This window comes from Coregonus clupeaformis, chromosome 28, assembly GCF_020615455.1.
Source record: "Coregonus clupeaformis isolate EN_2021a chromosome 28, ASM2061545v1, whole genome shotgun sequence".
Classification (NCBI taxonomy): Eukaryota; Metazoa; Chordata; class Actinopteri; order Salmoniformes; family Salmonidae; genus Coregonus; species Coregonus clupeaformis.
Window position 1 is genome coordinate 5,672,158 of NC_059219.1, and position 21,362 is coordinate 5,693,519.

Genomic DNA, 21,362 nt, shown 5'->3' on the forward strand with positions numbered 1-21,362 from the left:
AGGAAAGGATCCACAGACAGGCTCAAAATTGACAAGCCATCCTCTCTTATGTTTGTCTCACACTGAAAGGTACAATGAGGCAAAACCATTATATATAATTCCCACCATTTTGATTAGAATATAAGTAGCTTCAATGTAACGCAGCATTGCTGATCCCTTTGTATAGCTCCCACATAGGCTATAGGGCGTTTAGAGTACAATGAGCTATAGTAGAACAGTAGCAAGCAGCGTATTCAGGATTGTGAGATATGCTAGAATGATTAGAAATGAAAAATGATGCTCACCTTCTTCAGGATGTTACCAGCAAGTGAGATTACCCACTATTCAGCACTAAGTGGAAACAAGGCCTACAAAACCTCAGCATTAACGCCAATATAGACAAAAAAATTAATTAAAATGTAAAAACTAAATAAAATAAATAAAGATTGAAGAAATAAAATATTCTGCCATGTTTGTGTTGAAACATGGGTTTCCTCAACAGAGAGGAGCTGAGGAGACACATCTTATCCCATGTGTGATCAACTTTCATGTACATGACAACAGCAAGCAACAGATGCAGGTTTAAGGTTTTGGGGGCTTTTGGGGGAGGCTACACCCCCAAAATTTCAAGCCCCAATTTCTATGCTTTTTATTTAGCAACAATCCTCTTGATGCGAAGTGGTGCTGGGAGCAGGAGAGAGCAGGACGCTTGTCTCAGCAGGGGCCATTAGACATGGTGTGGTGGCCGACATTAAAAGGTTCACAGCACCCCGACATGGAGGGGGTGAGGGGGTGAGGGGGTGAGGGGGTGAGGGGAGGGCCTGAAACATTCTATTTTCTATTTTCTTCCCCAAATACCAAAATAGCCATTAAACAGCCACTACACTCTATATATCCTTTGTGCTAACTCAATATCTGATGATTTTTTAAAAACTATTAGTGATATTATCAATATTTAATTCTCTGAACTATATGGTACTTATAGTAATATATAGATTAACTCTTAGATAATGCTCAAGGACCGCACTAACTAGACTGGGTAGCTATTTCACATGTTAACACCTGGGAAGAGTAGGGAGACCTGGGCCTGTATCCAAAGTGTCTCAGAGTATTATTAATTATGATAAAAGGCAAACAAAAAGGCAAAACTGACCCTAGAACAGCACTATCGCTGAGATGCTTTGTGGATACGGGCCCTGTTAACTCCTCACTATCCTCTTAACGTTTAGTTCCTTTTCATGTTATGTTTTATGTTGTCTTATAGTGTGAAATTGGGGTGAATTCTGCCTATCCATTAAACTGACCTGACTCATGATTCAATATAAAACACAATGTTTAGCATGTGAATGTAAAGGATAAATTAATGGAACGGGAAAACTAAATAGGTAATAATACGATTTCCTGATTTCCCCCTCTGCCACAGACATCAATTTGAACTCCTCTGTGACAAACATTATTCGCAGAGAGAACAAATGGGGAGTGATTGTGTATTGCGTATAACTAATTAAATCTTGCAAATTGCAAATGCCACAGCTCTATTTCTCGCCATACAACTGACTTTCAACATTATGAAACATGATTGTAAGAAATTGCGGCGAGGAACAGCAGCTGAAAATGCGAGGAGAAAATGACTTTCATTATATGATGGAAGATACTGGGTATGAATTGAGTGTATGGCTTCTGTACGTGGCAACCATTGTGTCAGCAGACAGACACATCATCGATCGTCTTTTATATAGACGCTGTGGAGGTATTTTGACATTGTTCTTAGTCTTAAATACAACGTTTACTTCAATATGTCCTCTCACTGTGTTTTACAGCACCAGACAAAATATATGACCTTCAGCTATTCCACAGAGAATGTCAGTATACTGTAATAATGACATTTCCTTACAATGTTGTGATTGACAGACATACGAGACAGGAAAACAATATCCTACTCACAAAGATAAATAGTAAATAGTAAATAGTTATAAGTGAGTAGGAAGGATGTGTAAAAGAGAACACAACATTTCTATACATCCATTTGGGTCTCAATGAAATACTCAATGAAATACCATGGATATCTCTTTTACATTGAAATACTATGGATATCTCTTTTACATTATAATACTATGGATATCTCTTTTACATTGAAATACTATGGATATCTCTTTTACATTATAATACTATGGATATCTCTTTTACATTGAAATACTATGGATATCTCTTTTACATTATAATACTATGGATATCTATTTTACATTGAAATACTATGGATATCTCTTTTACATTATAATACTATGGATATCTATTTTACATTGAAATACTATGGATATCTCTTTTACATTATAATACTATGGATATCTATTTTACATTGAAATACCATGGATATCTCTTTTACATTATAATACTATGGATATCTCTTTTACATTATAATACTATGGATATCTATTTTACATTGAAATACCATGGATATCTCTTTTACATTATAATACTATGGATATCTCTTTTACATTATAATACTATGGATATCTCTTTTACATTATACAACTATGGATATCTCTTTTACATTATACTACTATGGATATCTCTTTTACATTATAATACCATGGATATCTCTTTTACATTATAATACTATGGATATCTCTTTTACATTATAATACCATGGATATCTCTTTTACATTATAATAACATGGATATCTCTTTTACATTATAATACTATGGATATCTATTCTACATTATAATACCATGGAAAATTATTTTACATTATAATACTATGGATCTCTCTTTTACATTGTAATACTATGGATATCTCTTTTATGACCTTCACCTTCACATCATAGCCTCACACCCTTCATCTTCCTCAATGAAAAGTAAGTTAATCACATATCACATTGCTGTAAGCAGCTGGAAATGCATCATAGCAAACCTTTCCAGCCTCTAAAGCTCCAAATAATTTGTAGGGGTGCAAAAATCTGGTAACTTTCCGCAAAAGATTCCCTCCTAATTACGGGTATCTTCCAACCAGGATTTCTGGAAAACCGGGGAACTTTTTTTTTTTATTACTGGAATTTTGCAACCGAAGCACAAGTTTTCTAACTTCTCCCTCAACCGCAAAAGTTTTGCAATGAACATGACTTTTCTTTCATTGATGTACAGCAGACCATCTGACTATTAGACGATCTTTGTAAGCATCATGCAATTGTTCCTGTCTGAAGCCCAATATGGCTGCCTGCACATCCGTGTGTGGCTTTGTGCCTCCATCTTCTGTTCTGTCCCCAGCCGTACACACACACAGCAGGGGGTTCCCAATTACCACCACTACTGATTAAAACACACTCATGGACAGAAATCTAATTGGCTTCCAGTGAGGGAACTGGTCATTTCAGCCAGCTAGCTAGCTGTAGCGACATGAAAGATCATTGTTAAGTTAAAACCAAGAGCACTCCTCGTTTCCTCCATCCCTCCATCCCTCCATCCCTCTATCTCTCCATCTCTCCATCTCTCCATCCCTCCATCCCTCCATCTCTCCATCCCTCCATCCATCCATCCCTCCATCCCTCTATCTCTCCATCCCTCCATCTCTCATCCCTCCATCCCTCCATCCCTCTATCTCTCCATCCCTCCATCTCTCCATCCCTCCATCCCTCCATCCCTCCATCCCTCCATCTCTCCATCCCTCCATCCATCCATCCCTCCATCCCTCCATCCCTCCATCTCTCCATCCCTCCATCCCTCCATCTCTCCATCCCTCCATCCCTCCATCCCTCCATCTCTCCATCCCTCCATCCCTCCATCTCTCCATCCCTCCATCCCTCCATCCCTCAATCTCTCCATCTCTCCATCTCTCTATCCCTCCAGCACTCCATCCCTCCATTTCTCCATCCCGCCATCTCTCCAGTCAACATTTCCTTCTTCTAGCAATGGAAGCAGATGGAGTGAGCTCGGAATTAACGATTGTTGTGGCACTGCTAACTCTACCTGTTGTTGCCGCCACAATCTTGGTCTTATGAGATAAGATAATGGGGGGAAGGAAGAGAGGATACATTTGAACATAACTACAGAGATTGCTTCTTCTCCTTGAACCCAATTCACTGTGTTTCACTTATCGTCTTAACAGCTGTTTACGAGATACACACACATTCCCTCCATATCTCATTTGTTTCTCTGCTTGTTGTTGTTGTTGTTGTTGTTGTTGTTGTTGTTATCCCTCTGTGTCTTAGCAGTAGCCCAGGCCTGGTAAAGCTGATTTGTCAGGGCTGGGGGAGGCAGAGGGAGACTGGGGGAGGCAGAGGGAGGCTGGGGGAGGCAGAGGGAGACTGGGGGAGGCAGAGGGAGACTGGGGGAGGCAGAGGGAAACTGGGGAAGGCAGAGGGAGACTGGGGGAGGCTGAGGGACTGATGACATTTGTCCATAGGTTTTGTAGAGGGACTCCCTGCTGTGTTCACTCTAACTTCAAAGTGAGTTTGTTCAGTCAGTGAAGGCTGCTAGCAGCAGCTCCAACTGAACACTCAGTCCACCCAACCCCCATACTGCCTCCTCATACGAACTGATGCTAACTTTAACGGTACCCCCTGAATATAGTCTCGTTACTGTTATTTTATTGTTGCTCTTTAATTATAATTAAAACGTTTGTCAAAAATGTTTTAACTTCAGTTTATTTGAGTAAATACTTTCTAAACACTTATTTTTCTTAAAACTGCATTGTTGGTTAAGGGCTTGTAAGTAAGCTTTTCACTGTAAGGTCTACACCTGTTGTATTCGGCGCATGTGAGAAATACAATTAGATGTGATTTGATTTGACTTGGAAACACACACATGCACACGTACAAACAAACACGTGCAAAACACACACACACACACACACACACACACACACACACACACACACACACACACACACACACACACACACACAGCTAACTCAAAATGGCTGCTATTTAGTCATGATCATTACGAGATCATAAATAGACTTTGTCTTATAATTTATTAAAACTAGATGATCAGCAAAGTGTTATATTCTAGCTACAGCACGATATTTGCGAACAAGGATAGCGACAAATATTTTGGCACATAAGAGGAAGTGAAATTCAAATTGAAACCCAGACAGACTTTAATGCCTCAAGCCAATCAGCTACTCTCATACAGTCCTCTAAGAGAGTTAGATTATATCTGCACAAACTGACTTTGTAGTGGCAGGTTAGAGAATATCAGCCGAGCTCAGTGCCTGGACCCCCTGCTGTTTTTAATCAATAACATTAGAATGCCTGGAACTGGTCACTCACAACTGTAATCTGCTTTCATTCTGCATGCTACCTTGGGATTAGAGGCTATTAGCAACCCCCCTCCCCCCCACACACACACAGCTCACCCCTCCTCAAACAAACACACATACCCCAGTGCACACTCACACACACCGCTGCACACTAACACACACACACACATACATTAGAGGCTGCTGCTGCCTATTTGAAATCACTGGCCACTTTAAGAAATGGAACACTAGTCAATAATGTTTACATATCTTGCACTACTCATCTCATATGTATATACTGTATTCTATTCTATAATATTCTACTGTATCTTAGTCCATGCCGCTCTGTCATTGCTTGTCCATATATGTATATATTCTTAAATTCCATTCCTTACTTAGATTTGTGTGTGTTGGGTATATGTTGTGAAATTGTTAGATATTACTTGTTAGATATTACTGCACTGTCGGAGCTAGAAGCACAAGCATTTCGCTACACCCGCAATAACATCTGCTAAACATGTGTATGTGACAAATAACATTTGATTTGATTTGATTTGACATACACACATACACACTCATACATATAGTACAGTGTTGTGTGTTGTGTGTTGTGTGTTGGATAGTGTAGTTGTGTACCGCCACACATGAAGGGAGAAGGGTAGTAATTAATGCAGGCCCTCTGGGAGCTCCGTTGGCTGGATTCAGAATAGGAGAGTAAGTTTGTAGCCTACTGTATCGATTCACCACTATGCCTCATGCCCCTTCAGAATGGAGGGAAGGCTGAGGAGAGAAAGTAGAACAGGAAGTAGAACAGGAAGAGAAACTGAAGAAGAGAAAGAGAGGGAGACAGCTAGGAAGAGAGGGAGACAGCTAGAAAGAGGGAGAAAGCTAGGAAGAGAGGGAGACAGCTAGGAAGAGAGGGAGACAGCTAGGAAGAGAGGGAGACAGCTAGGAAGAGAGGGAGACAGCTAGGAAGAGGGAGAAAGCTAGGAAGAGAGGGAGACAGCTAGGAAGAGAGGGAGACAGCTAGGAAGAGAGGGAGACAGCTAGGAAGAGAGGGAGACAGCTAGGAAGAGAGGGAGACAGCTAGGAAGAGGGAGACAGCTAGGAAGATAGGGAGACAGCTAGGAAGAGAGGGAGACAGCTAGGAAGAGAGGGAGACAGCTAGGAAGAGAGGGAGACAGCTAGGAAGAGAGGGAGACAGCTAGGAAGAGAGGGAGACAGCTAGGAAGAGAGGGAGACAGCTAGGAAGAGAGGGAGACAGCTAGGAAGAGAGGGAGATAGCTAGAAAGAGAGGGAGACAACTAGGAAGAGAGGGAGACAGAAAGGGAGACAGGTTGTGAGTGAGGTTAGGGAGACAGTAAGGGAGACCGGATGTGAGTGAGGTTAAGGAGACAGAAAGGGAGACAGAAAGGGAGACAGGATGTGAGTGAGGTTAGGGAGACAGAAAGGGAGACAGGATGTGAGTGAGGTTAAGGAGACAGAAAGGGAGACAGAAAGGGAGACAGGATGTGAGTGAGGTTAGGGAGACAGAAAGGGAGACAGGATGTGAGTGATGTTAAGGAGATAGAAAGGGAGACAGGATGTGAGTGAGGTTAGGGAGACAGAAAGGGAGACAGGGTATGAGTGTACCTTCAACTATGCTGTTAACCACAGTAACAAAGAAACATAACATGATTGATTAGGACATACTGTAGTTTTTAGTTACTAGTTAGTTACTGTAGTTATAAACAATTTTGTCAGCAGAAATGTGAATCCTGATTGAATATCTAATGGCATATGTCTATTTTAGTCAATATAGTTATCCTCCAATTATATTATCTCATTTGGTAGGCCTACTTTGTGTTATTGGCCCCCTCTTGTAGCTCTCACAGAAAAGATATGTCTCAAATGATAATCTAAAATGGTATGAATAATATATAGGGCTGAGCTCCAGCTGCACTGCGCTCTTTTTAATTCCTGTTCACATACATTATTTGGTAGGGTATGTATGTAATTCAATAACAAAATAAAAAATAGAAAAATACATTGCATACTGTATTTTCTAATTTAATGCAGCGATGTTATAGTCGATTGATTGTTGTATCCTATTTCATGGGCCACATAGTGGGGAAAACAGCACTTAACCTCGCCAAATTACTATAGGTCACATTTCACATATCTGGTGAGATGCTGTAGCTGTAATGTCTGAACAGTGAAAAGCCTCACTGCATCCATCTTCAAATGTGAAAAGGATTAGAATCCAGCCATAACTAGTCAGGCATGCATGTTAGGATAGATGCATCAGGAATAGAAGGCTACATCATCGAGACTGGCTGGTGTTGGAAATGTCACAGACTGCCAGTGCTGAGTAGCACAGTGAAAAGTCAGCTTTATCCAGGTTTTCAAATGGCACAGAGGCTTAAAGCAAAAGGGCTTAATTAAAGACATCAATCAAATAAAAGCTTTAAGAAAGGTTGTTACATTAGTTCTGAACCATTGTTTTTCACAGGTTACTTCACACAATGTATTGGTCCCAAAACATCTATTTAGCAATATTAAATAGAAGTATTCAGCCAGTAAATGAGCAGTAGCCTATTTGACCCCTTTGTGTGTCTACCTCTACTTAAATCTAGTTCAGTGTATTATATACACAATATTCTTAAGATATCACCAACTATACAACTTACAGTAATGGGGACAAATGTAAAGAGATTGTTAAAGTCATTTTATTCACTACTCCCTGACAGAGGTATGGAGGTGAATGGCATTTCACGGACACAGCAGTACACCTCTGTAAATTATCACATGGATTCTGGGTCCCTATGTAGAGCAGGAGAGCAGACAGATGCTGATAGATAAGCAGACTCCTCAGCAATTAATAATATACACTGGATAGGAATATCCATAGAAACATAACCTATCCATAGAAACATAACCTATCCATAGAAACATAACCTATTCATAGAAACATAATATATTTAAAAGAGAGGGGAGGGAACCACTGTGACTATTGGCAGAGCAGTCAAATTCAAATTGATGTCAACTTTAAATACATTAACTATTTGATGTGACGGAAAATATACTGCATCTTTCAATAAGACACTGTATTTGGATACAGTAAATCATAGACCATAATGATATGATTTTATTGACAAGGACTACAGAGGCTTGATACATAAAAAACTGGAAACACTTAAAACATGCATGAGGAATCAATGGTCATAGATAATTGTACATTCATGAAATCCAGATGATGGTTATTTTCTGGTCAATAAATGTGTATGTTACACCAATGACGAAGAACATTTTCAGAGCCTTACATGTTATTAAATAGCACAAATTAAACTGTGTATGATGAAATTATTCAACATGTAGTATGTGATTAAAGATAATTCTGTTTATTTTAAAAATCAGAATATCATTTTACCATTGCATAGTCAAGTTTGTCCCTAAAATGCTATGTTGGTGCAATGATTTTATTTTTGTTTTGCAATTTGCATACTAAAAAATAAAGAAAATAAATAATAATAATTGTCAAGTGTCCACTCTTTTTTGAGGAAGTGCATTATGCATGAAAATCATATTTTCTAATTTGGCCATCATAAGTATGCCACAGCAGTAATCTAGCTGCCTCTAAACAGCCTTGACAGAGGTTCACCTAGCAGCTGATGAGAAAACAGCTGTTAATGCTTCCGTCTCACCCGACCAAAATAAGGCACACAGAGAACAGGGCTAATGAGACACCATTAGTTTTAGGCTGGCGTGTCACCTTGGCAGGTAAAATTGTCATGACGTTCATATAATTGGGTTCTCAGTATGTAAGAGCTGTTGTACGCACGCCCACCGCAGAGAGATATTGCATTATTTAGGGAGAGAAAGGGAAGTCATAGTACGGTAACAATCCCCTTTCACACCGCATTAGCTATAACTGATCCAGAGCTTGCATAAGTACAGCCAAGATTCTCACTGTACTAATTATTTGACACCGGTCATAGCTTCCCATCCTATCCCCACCAATGCGAGCAGCGGTGAATAACTATGGGCCACTGGGTTCAGCAATACTCCAAGGTACTAAGGCAAGTAATGCAAGTATTACTGCTAATTCATGAAGCCATCTCCTAAATGAACCTTCTTCCCGACAACTAAGTGTATATTACCGACAGACTGGGAGAAAGGGCTAGAGAGAGAGAGAGAGAAAGAGACAGAGAGAGCAAGAGAGAGAGCGAGAGAGAGAAAGAGAGAGAGAGAGAGAGAGAGAGAGAGAGAGAGAGAGAGATTGTTTATTCCACTTTTGTTTATTATCTATTTCACTTGCTTTGGCAACGTAAACATATGTTTCCCATGCCAATAAAGCCCTTTGAATTGAATTGAGACAGAGAGCAGAGAACAGAGAGAGAACAGATCTGGCCTCAATAGCCTCAGGTCTCAGGGTTCCCACATGCAAAGCATAATAAGATGAAGACCTGCACAAACCTGTACATATAATATGACATGAGGACTGAATCCAGTGAAAGGTATAACCACATCCTCAGTTTTTATTGTGTATGTTAAAGTAAACACTCACTGTAACTATAGCAACCTCATCTTGGGTCAGAGACTTTACCATACAATTCCCAGTTGTAGGCGACAATGGCGTAAGTAATGTACAAGCAAGCACACAGCACAATGCTATCCTGCCTGCGGTCAGAGCCCGATTCTCTGTCACTATGTGTTATGTTAGATGGATAGATAGAGCACGTTATTTTCAGCAATATCAAAATAAGTCATTCTTTCAACATACCCAGTGCTGCTGTACTCTCACTAAAGACCCAGGACACCAAACTGTGAGGCCGACTCAGCTCAGATCTGATCCCAAATCCAACATGTCCGCCAGCCCATACTGAGTGAAGGAGGAAAGAATTGTCTCCATTTTCTGCCCGCTGAAATGGTACTCACTCAGGTAAGAAAAACCTAAATCATCAAGCGAGAGGTTCAGGAGAGGAATATTGGGTGTCTGGTAGTGTGCCCTAGTGATATTTCTGAGCCAGCGCATTGAAGATGCAGCTTTTCTTTCCTAATTCTGTCGACTTGGAGCTTTGATGCCCCCCAACTGTGCACAGTATGGTCTTTGAACCAGGGAAGAAACTCTCTTAAATTAAAAAAATTGAAACAATCCATGGGAAACTAAAACTACACACAGGCACACATAAAACTGTTCTCTCCTACTGGTATCTAGTTCACCTTTCGATACATTGCACAAAATAGACAATGTTTAGTTATGAATCACTTATACTCTCCTCATCGGGTTTTCATTTAGATACACATTCACTCTGAAGCCTGTTGTGCTGATAAACATTAGCATATTCATGAACAATGTTGACCTATCAAAAAAGTTTGATTTAGTTTCTGATATTATTGAGAGTATATTTGATTGAATAAAATTGATATCTACAGCTGTGTATTTTCTCATTACTGAACGGCAACACAATACATTTAAAAATCATCAGTTTTCCCTATCTCCCTTGTAGTATTGTATTTCAGTATGTTTTTATTCCAAATAGGCTATTATGAAATGATGTGAAATTAAAATAGAAGATCAGAATTAATCTCCTCTACATATACAGGCTATTCAATTGTGTTTTCTAGTACAGATCATTTCCATTTAAATGCCTGGATGCAACTGGGTCAATTTGTCATTGAGCTCAGATCATTTCCATTGAAATGCCTGGATGCAACTGGGTAAATTTGTCATTGAGTTCAGATAAAGTGGGTATCAAAACAGAGCTAAAGTGTGTGACCTTATTCCTGTTATAAAGTGTTATGGTAGTGCAACAACAAAAAGGAAGTAAAAACCTGGACAATTGGTTTTTGTGCTTGGTTAGCACTTGATTCTAAAAACACACACACACACACACACACACACACACACACACACACACACACACACACACACACACACACACACACACACACACACACAAACAGCACATTTAAAGTAAAGCGCATGTCTTTTCTATCAGACATTTAGGGGCTTGTGCACATTTACACACAGCATCCTCGGCTGCCACTGAAATAGCAGTAGAGCCCTACTCACTTCAATGCCCCTATAGAACTCGGCCATCTTAAAAAAGACAAAAACCTACAACCACATTGACGTTTAGAGGCTTTCTTCTGTGGGCGATACCAAAGCTACACGAGACCTGGTGAGAAACTAAACCAATAGGAGCATAATGCACTTTGTTGGAAAGTCCTAATGTTATGCAAATTGCTTTAGGCCGAGCGGCACTGAGTATTTTTCTGTCTGAGGCGCCCATAACCTCCATTACTAGCGGATTAGGCTAATGTTGATGTTCTAGTGGCTCCTTGGACGCTAGTCCTCAGCCTTTAACTCTAATCCTGTGATCAAGTCTCCTCATCAGAAATGTTTCTCCACCAAAGGTCTGAGACGGTCTGAGACACTGTTTCCTTTCACTTTTCTTTTATTTCTTCCAGCAAATGGAGCCATTTGTTAAAAACCTTTGGTTTCACTTTTTCCTGGCGTAGCCTACTCTCTCTCTCTCTTTCTCTCTCTCTCCTCTCTCTCCTCTCTCTCTCTCTCGCTCTCTCTCTCCTTCCCAAATACATTCAGCACAATGTGGTTAGCTAACATTCCTCAAAGTCCCTTGTTACTAAGTGTATTTTTCTGTTCATTGATTTTCTGGTGCGTGTGCACATATTTCTCTGCTCGGGCATTGATTTGTGTAGCTTTTAGAAATCGGAGTTCTTCATGTTCAGTTGTTTTTGTATTTCCTCTATCCTGGGTTTGTTTGTAGTATCAAACATGTCCTGTTCTGTGTGCCTGTACAAGCTGCGTTTTTTCAGGCCTTCCATATTTGAAAACAAATATTCTGCATTCAACGGAACATGGTTTAAGTCTAGCTGTGGGCCGTTAGTGTACCTAGCTGTGAAAAATGAGGTGAATACTTTCTCATTATAGCCAGTTTTTTTCTGTCTCGACTCAGTGGGTGGTTTTAACTTGAATTAATTGACATTATGTGAGAGGACAGATATAGTTAGATGTTTTCTTGAAAAACTAGCTGGGTGCATGGTTAGGGTTTTGGCATGTACAGTGGCTTGCGAAAGTATCTGATGATCTTTCTTGAATACATTTCTCAATTTCTTTTAGTTTTTTTATTCTGAGCCTCTATGTTACAGTTTTTATGGCTATCTATCTGTTCTGTTAGACCTTCTATTTCCTTTGTTAGTATAAACTCTTTTGACCTAAATTGCTTTTGTTTTCGAGATGAGTACTGAATTGCATGGCCTCTAAAGGCACATTTAAAAGTGTCCTAGACAATAAGAGGATTTGCTGTACCTATGTTATGTCGGAAAAAAACAGTTATAAATTCCTCTGTCCTAGTTAAAAATATGTTATAATATTCTACTGTATCTTAGTCCATGCCGCTCTGTCATTGCTTGTCCATACAGTGGCTTGCGAAAGTATTCACCCCCCTTGGCATTTTTCCTATTTTGTTGCCTTACAACCTGGAATTAAAATTGATTTTTTGGGGGGTTTGTATCATTTGATTTACACAACATGCCTACCACTTTGAAGATGCCTACCACTTTTTTTCTTGTGAAACAAACAAGAAATAAGACAAATAAACAGAAAACTTGATCGTGCATAAATATTCAGAGCCACCTTTTGCAGCAATTACAGCTGCAAGTCTCTTGGGGTATGTCTCTATAAGCTTGGCACATCTAGCCACTGGGATTTTTGCCCATTCTTCAAGGCAAAACTGCTCCAGCTCCTTCAAGTTGGATGGGTTCCGCTGGTGTACAGCAATCTTTAAGTCATACCACAGATTCTCAATTGGATTGAGGTCTAGGCTTTGACTAGGCCATTTGAAGACATTTAAAGGTTTCCCCTTAAACCACTCGAGCGTTGCTTTAGCAGTATGCTTAGGGTCATTGTCCTGCTGGAAGGTGAACATCTGTCCCAGTCTCAAATCTCTGGAAGACTGAAACAGGTTTCCCTCAAGAATTTCCCTGTATTTAGCGCCATCCATCATTCCTTCAATTCTGTCAAGTTTCCCAGTCCCTGCTGATGAAAAACATCCCCACAGCATGATGCTGCCACCACCATGCTTCACTGTGGGGATGGTGTTCTCGGGGTGATGAGAGGTGTTGGGTTTGCGCCAGACATAGCGTTTTCCTTAATGGCCAAAAAGCTCAATTTTAGTCTCATCTGACCAGAGTACCTTCTTCCATATGTTTGAGGAGTCTCCCACATGCATTTGACGAACACCAAACGTGTTTGCTTATTTTTGTCTTTAAGCAATGGCTTTTTTTTGGCCACTCTTCCATAAAGCCCAGCTCTGTGGAGTGTACGGCTTAAAGTGGTCCTATGGACAGATACTCCAATCTCCGCTGTGGAGCTTTGCAGATCCTTCAGGGTTATCTTTGGTCTCTTTGTTGCCTCTCTGATTAATGCCCTCCTTGCCTGGTCCGTGAGTTTTGGTGGGCGGCCCTCTCTTGGCAAGTTTGTTGGGTGCCATATTCTTTCAATTTTTTAATAATGGATTTAATGGTGCTCCGTGTTTTTTTTTATAACCCAACCCTGATCTGTTTGGAGAGCTCCTTGGTCTTCATGGTGCCGCTTGCTTGGTGGTGCCCCTTGCTTGGTGGTGTTGCAGACTCTGGGGCATTTCAGAACAGGTGTATATATACTGAGATCATGTGACAGATCATGTGACACTTAGATTGCACACAGGTGGACTTTATTTAACTAATTATGTGACTTCTGAAGGTAATTGGTTGTACCGGATCTTATTTAGGGGCTTCATAGCAAAGGGGGGGAATACATATGCACGCACCACTTTTCCGTTATTTATTTTTTAGAATTTTTTGAAACTAGTTATTTTTTTCATTTCATTTCACCAATTTGGACTACTTTGTGTATGTCCATTACATGAAATCCAAATAAAAATCAATTTAAATCACAGGTTGTAATGCAACAAAATAAGAAAAATGCCAAGGGGGATGAATACTTTTGCAAGGCACTATATGCTGACTGATCATCAAATCATCAAATACAAGCTTATGAGACCTTTTGTTGAAGAAAAACAGAAACAAATGCCATATGAACCTGCATATGAGGATGAGAACATAGAATTAGAACTAGAATGAATTCATTATATTTCTATGGATGATAACCCTGGGACTGAGAACTCTGCTGCTACTGCGCTGCAGTATGTAGCCTAGATGGCATCTCTGTTGCCAGCCAGGTCTCTCCCTGGAGCTGATAATGTGTTCATTGAGATTCCTAGCTTCTCAATGACTGTGTCAGCACTCAGGCCTTTGCCACCCAGCTACAGCCAGTTATACAATACAGCCCCTGGGTCTCTCTCAGCCTGCTGTTTACCAGACAGACCAGCGCTTAATGGATGAAGGTCTGGAGGATGACATTAAGACCAAGGACAATATTTTCCCTCTGAAAAGCTGCAAATAACTCTGCATAAAACATGTAATACTCACAACATTATAGAGACAATGATTGTTTTGTAATTCTCTTATATGATATCAGTGAGTTGGCAGAAATTGTATGTGTTTAAAGTCAACCTAAACTGGGAAAATGCAAGAAAAAAATGTAAATATATATTTTTATGTAGTTCAGTGCAGTGTTGCGGAGGTAAAATGTCACCCTTGGTCTCAATGTCATTTGGTTATTTAGATAGAATATTGTGGCGTTTGTTCACCTGCGGAGAGAAACTGACATATTCATTAGTTCTCTTAGCTACAACAAAAACATAGTGACATGATGTAAACAACAACAACATCTCCAAGACTAACATTGCTGCAGCCCTTGACTTTCCGGGACATACTGTGCTCTTTAATGTTGCGAGTCACAGGCCTATCACAGACCCATTGAGTTGAATGGGAATGTCTGTTCTAGTAAATCTATTTCTACATCTATTCTCCTCTCAAGTAAACAGATCCCAGGGGTGCCTCCATTTTAGACACATTTTCAATTACACTATGCCTGAATTCCTATATTAAATAAATATTCAAGGCATAGGCCTACAGTATAGGCTAACTCCTCCCTACCCCACAGAACCTATTCTGAATTAGGACATGAGGGTGGTGTTATGGACAGGGGCCTGCCCAGTGTCAGAAGGCAACATTCCTCTTCTGAGAGGCTCTCTGCCCCACCTCTAGCCTCATACCTCTTATAGTCTCCCTGCCCTGTCCTATCCTGTCCTGTCCTATTCTGTCCTATCCTGTGCTCTCCTATCCTGTCCTGTCCTATCCTGTCCTATCCCAGGCCTTCACTGATAACTACTGAATGCCAAAGTGCCAATGGAGCCATGCAGCATTCCAGCACTCCATCTCAGAACACATTGACTGTGACATCAGACTGCACTTAGAACCCCCACAGCCCCATAATGCACCAGCATTTAAGATTAGGATGACTGACCGACACGGTCATGTTTCTAGTGTTACAGATTACAAGGGGTGGACAGATACATGTATTAGATCAACATGTAGATAATACGAGGATTATATTTTAGCCGTCACAGTGGAGATGAGTGAATAAATGCATACATATTAATAAGGAAGTATTTTATTTCCACTATTCCAGTAATTAGTTACTTTGCAGTGAGTACAGTAATGGTTACATTTAAAAACCTGATTAAAATAAAGACTTGGGCCTGGCTACTAGAGCATGACAGCAAGCAACTGCTTCACTGGCTTTAAATAGTCCCACAGTCACAGAGACACGTCTGCCTGTAACAAGCCACCAGGCTCGCTCAGTGTTTAGCTAGGATGCCTGTTGCTGTTGCACCTCACCCAGGGGAAGCCGTCACCAGAGTGTTGGATTTCAGATTTATACTATAATAGCAGGATATTCTACACTTTTGTAACTCCTAGGAGAGGTGGCACTGTTGTAACTCCTAGGAGAGATGGCACTATTGTAACCCCTAGGAGAGGTGGCACTATTGTAACCCCTAGGAGAGGTGGCACTATTGTAACCCCTAGGAGAGGTGGCACTATTGTAACCCCTAGGATAGGTGGCACTATTGTAACCCCTAGGAGAGTTGGCACTATTGTAACCCCTAGAAGAGGTGGCACTATTGTAACCCCTAGGAGAGGTGGCACTATTGTAACTCCTAGGAGAGGTGGCACTGTTGTAACCCCTAGGAGAGGTGGCACTATTGTAACCCCTAGGATAGGTGGCACTATTGTAACCCCTAGGAGAGGTGGCACTGTTGTAACCCCTAGGAGAGGTGGCACTGTTGTAACCCCTAGGAGAGATGGCACTATTGTAACCCCTAGGAGAGGTGGCACTATTGTAACCCCTAGGAGAGGTGGCACTATTGTAACCCCTAGGAGAGGTGGCACTGTTGTAACCCCTAGGAGAGGTGGCACTATTGTAACCCCTAGAAGAGTTGGCACTATTGTAACCCCTAGAAGAGTTGGCACTATTGTAACCCCTAGAAGAGTTGGCACTATTGTAACCCCTAGAAGAGTTGGCACTATTGTAACCCCTAGAAGAGGTGGCACTATTGTAACCCCTAGGAGAGGTGGCACTATTGTAACCCCTAGGAGAGGTGGCACTATTGTAACCCCTAGAAGAGGTGGCACTATTGTAACCCCTAGGAGAGGTGACACTATTGTAACCCCTAGGAGAGGTGGCACTATTGTAACCCCTAGGAGAGGTGGCACTATTGTAACCCCTAGGAGAGGTGGCACTATTGTAACCCCTAGGAGAGGTGGCACTATTGTAACCCCTAGGAGAGGTGGCACTATTGTAACCCCTAGGAGAGGTGGCACTATTGTAACCCCTAGGAGAGGTGGCACTATTGTAACCCCTAGGATAGGTGGCACTATTGTAACCCCTAGGAGAGGTGGCACTATTGTAACCCCTAGGATAGGTGGCACTATTGTAACCCCTAGGATAGGTGGCACTGTTGTAACCCCTAGGATAGGTGGCACTGTTGTAACTCCTAGGAGAGGTGGCAGTATTGTAACCCCTAGGATAGGTGGCACTATTGTAACCCCTAGGAGAGGTGGCACTATTGTAACCCCTAGGAGAGGTGGCACTATTGTAACTCCTAGAAGAGGTGGCACTATTGTAACCCCTAGGATAGGTGGCACTATTGTAACCCCTAGGATAGGTGGCACTGTTGTAACCCCTAGGATAGGTGGCACTGTTGTAACTCCTAGGAGAGGTGGCAGTATTGTAACCCCTAGGATAGGTGGCACTATTGTAACCCCTAGGAGAGGTGGCACTATTGTAACCCCTAGAAGAGGTGGCACTGCACGTTGGTTCGTCATATATGATTGCTTTGCTCTTTCCTGGGATTACCTTTTCTTGTAATGGCAATCATTTAAAATGGGCTATTGAATGAAGTGTGTTATAAAATTGCCACCAACATTTTTTTTTTTTTTACAGATTTCGCACATTCAATTAATCTCATACTCAAACACCAAAATAATAATAATAATAATTTATTCTTAAAAAATAAGGATTTTGGTGACAAATTATGTTTTGAATTACTGTATGTTAGATAGCCAGGGCAGAGCGAACGCTATTCTCACCTCTCTCTCTCTATGTCTTAACCACTGTTCTCACTGTTCTCATTCCATAAGGCACTGTGAACAGGGAACTGTGAGTGCCACGTCTCCTAGATGCCAAACAGCTCTCTGTCCTTGTACTCTTAGATTTAAGTGGTGCATTCGACACTGTTGATCATGATGTCCTTCTGGATAGACTGCAGAGGTGGATTGGCCTCTCCGGTCAAGTTCTACATTGGTTTAGGACCTATTTAACCGGTCAAGATTTCTTTGTTGAACATAGCTCAGAGAAAATAAATATCACGTGGCTTTCCGCAAGGTTCGATTTTGGGTCCGGTACTGTTCAGTTTATATATGTTACCCCTTGGCAGCGTTATCAGAAAGCACGGCATTGATTTTTACTGCTAAGCAGACAATATGCAACTTTACATTTCTGTGTCACCGGAGGATTTTAACTCCACAGATAAATTATTAGACTGTATTAGTGATTTAAATACTTGGATGGCTCACAACTTCCTCCAGCTAAATCAAGACAAGACCGAGGTACTTATTATTGGAGCCAAAGCACATAGAGAAAATCTAGCCGCACATTTTAATTCACGGGCAATAAAGATAAAACACTGGGCAAAAAACCTAGGTGTCATTTTAGATTTTGAACTAAATTTCGAATCACACATTAGGAATGTGATTAAAATAACTTTTTACCACCTGAGGAACATTGCCAAGGTGCGGCCGTTTCTCTCTCAGGCTGATACAGAGAGAACATTATCCATGCTTTTATTACAAGCAGGCTTGACTACTGTAATGCTCTCCTGTCTGGTCTACCTAGAAAACCATTGGTCAACTGCAAAACATACAGAATGCTGCAGCACGGGTACTGACCAAGACCAGACGGAGAGCACACATTACACCGGTTTTAAGATCTCTGCACTGGCTGCCTGTGAGTTTTAGAATTAATTTTAAGATTCTTCAATTGGTTTTAAAATCAATCCACGATTGTGCACCCCAATACGTATCAGACATGTTTTTGAGTTATGTACCCTGTAGGTCCCTCAGGTCCTCTGGCACTAGCCTTTTAACTATCCCAAAGCCTAGAACCATGAGGCATGGAGAGGCACCCTTTAGTTACTATGCCCCCTGCCTCTGGAATAGCCTGCCAGAGAACGTGAGGGGGGCCGAAACTGTGGACATATTTAAAAGAGATCTTAAGAGAGAGAGAGAGAGAGAGAGAGAGACAGACAGACAGACAGACAGAGAGAGAGATACAGAGAGAGAGAGAGAGAGAGAGAGAGAGAGAGAGAGAGAGAGAGAGACAGACAGACAGACAGAGAGAGAGAGATACAGAGAGAGAGAGAGAGAGAGGGAGAGAGAGAGAGAGAGAGAGAGAGACAGACAGACAGACAGAGAGAGAGAGAGAGACAGACAGACAGACAGACAGAGAGAGAGAGAGAGAGAGAGAGAGAGAGAGAGAGAGAGAGAGAGAGAGAGGGCGTGAGACTTACTTTGCCTAAATTAGTTAATTCAACACTTTACTTGACGCAACTTATTATTATTAAGTGTTATATTGTCTTATAAGCATATTTATAGCACCATATGGGCATGTCATAGTGTATTTATCAAACAAAACAACAACATAAAATAGTACCTTATAGATGTATTGCCTGAACTAGCAAAGTCATGCGTGTCAGAGACAGAGATTCCACATCTTTTTAACCTCCATGGATAGGAAAACCAGGTGCAGCGTATGTGATGGATGGAGCCAAATTTCGTGTTTTATTAATATGGAGCTCAGAGGAGAGCTCAGAGTGCATCCCCAAACAGCAGTGTCTCAAATGGCACCATTTTCCCTATGGGCCCTTGTCAAAAGTAGTACACTTTAAAGGGAATAGGGTGCCATTTTGGATGCAGACAACATGACCAGGGTTTGTTAATGAATTATGTACTGGCTGGGAGGAGGACACCTCTATGGTGCCACTAATCTGATTAGTCTAATGAAACCACTCACCCAGAAATGACATGGACCACAGAGAGATATCTATCTCATTGGGATGTGCAGTGATCTGTGATCATACTGTATATTGAAAAATCTAAATACATTATGTGAACATGTTACAGATGTAGGATCTTCGTTTGAGCCAGTTTGCTAGAGAAAAATCCTGCAGCAACAGGAAATATGAATTATTATGTGGATTATAATTAATGGAAATTTTTGCATGTGTTGATACATTTTTCGTTAGGGCAAATCAAGTCTGATATTTTAAAGTGTAAAATGTTTAAACCTCAAATACACTACAAGTTTGCAGCAACAGGATCAAATTAACGTCCTACATCTCTATGTCCTATGGACCTACTGAACAACAGAGCCGATCATCTACACTACACTATACTACATTACTACACTATATTATAATATACTACACTATACTACATTATACTATACTATACTATAATATACTACACTATACTACAGTATACTATACTATGTTATACTATAACACACTATACTACGCTGAACTATACTATACTATAATACACTGTACTGCACTACACTACTATACTATACTATTACTATACTGTACTATACTATACTATTTAATACTATACTATATTATATTATACTATATATCCTATGGACCTACTGAACCACAGAGCCGATCATCTACTACACATATTAATGAGAGAGAAATCATTCAGACTCCATTTTGTCAGCTTTCATCCTTTAATCAATGAGTCAATTAATAAACAATGTAAGTGATGTGGATATATTGGATGATAGTCTACATCTCTCTTCATTTTACTGTATGTACCATAGTCTACATCTCTGTTCATTATATGTACCATAGTCAGAATCTCTGTTCATTATACTGTATGTACCATAGTCTACATCTCTGTTCATTATACTGTATGTACCATAGTCTACATCTCAGTTCATTATATGTACCATAGTCTACATCTCTGTTCATTATATTGTATGTACCATAGTCTACATCTCTGTTTATTATACTGTATCTACCATAGTCTACATCTCAGTTTATTATACTGTATCTACCATAGTCTACATCTCTGTTCATTATATGTACCATAGTCAGAATCTCTGTTCATTATATGTACCATAGTCAACATCTCTGTTCATTATACTGTATGTACCATAGTCAACATCTATGTTCATTATACTGTATGTACCATAGTCAACATCTCTGTTCATTATATGTACCATAGTCAACATCTCTGTTCATTATACTGTATGTACCATAGTCAAAATCTCTGTTCATTACATGTACCATAGTCTACATCTATGTTCATTATACTGTATGTACCATAGTCAACATCTCTGTTCATTATATGTACCATAGTCAACATCTCTGTTCATTATGCTGTATGTACCATAGTCAACATCTTTGTTTATTATATGTACCATAGTCAACATCTCTGTTCATTATACTGTATGTACCATAGTCTACATCTCTGTTCATTATATGTACCATAGTCTACATCTCTGTTCATTATACTGTATGTACCATAGTCTACATCTCTGTTTATTATACTGTATGTACCATAGTCTACATCTCTGTTCATTATATGTACCATAGTCAACATCTCTGTTCATTATACTGTATGTACCATAGTC

General features: G+C 40.3%; 1 protein-coding gene across 1 annotated transcript in view; it reads right to left on the reverse strand.

The window, feature by feature from the left end:
* Positions 1-10,177, reverse strand: part of LOC121542635 (catenin beta-1) — a 31,696-nt gene extending 21,519 nt beyond the window's left edge. Inside the window, exon 1 of the mRNA XM_041852088.2 lies at positions 9,978-10,177. The gene's annotated coding sequence lies outside the window, so the exon portion shown is untranslated. The remainder of the gene's footprint in view (positions 1-9,977) is intronic.
* Positions 10,178-21,362: the final 11,185 nt, after the last annotated feature.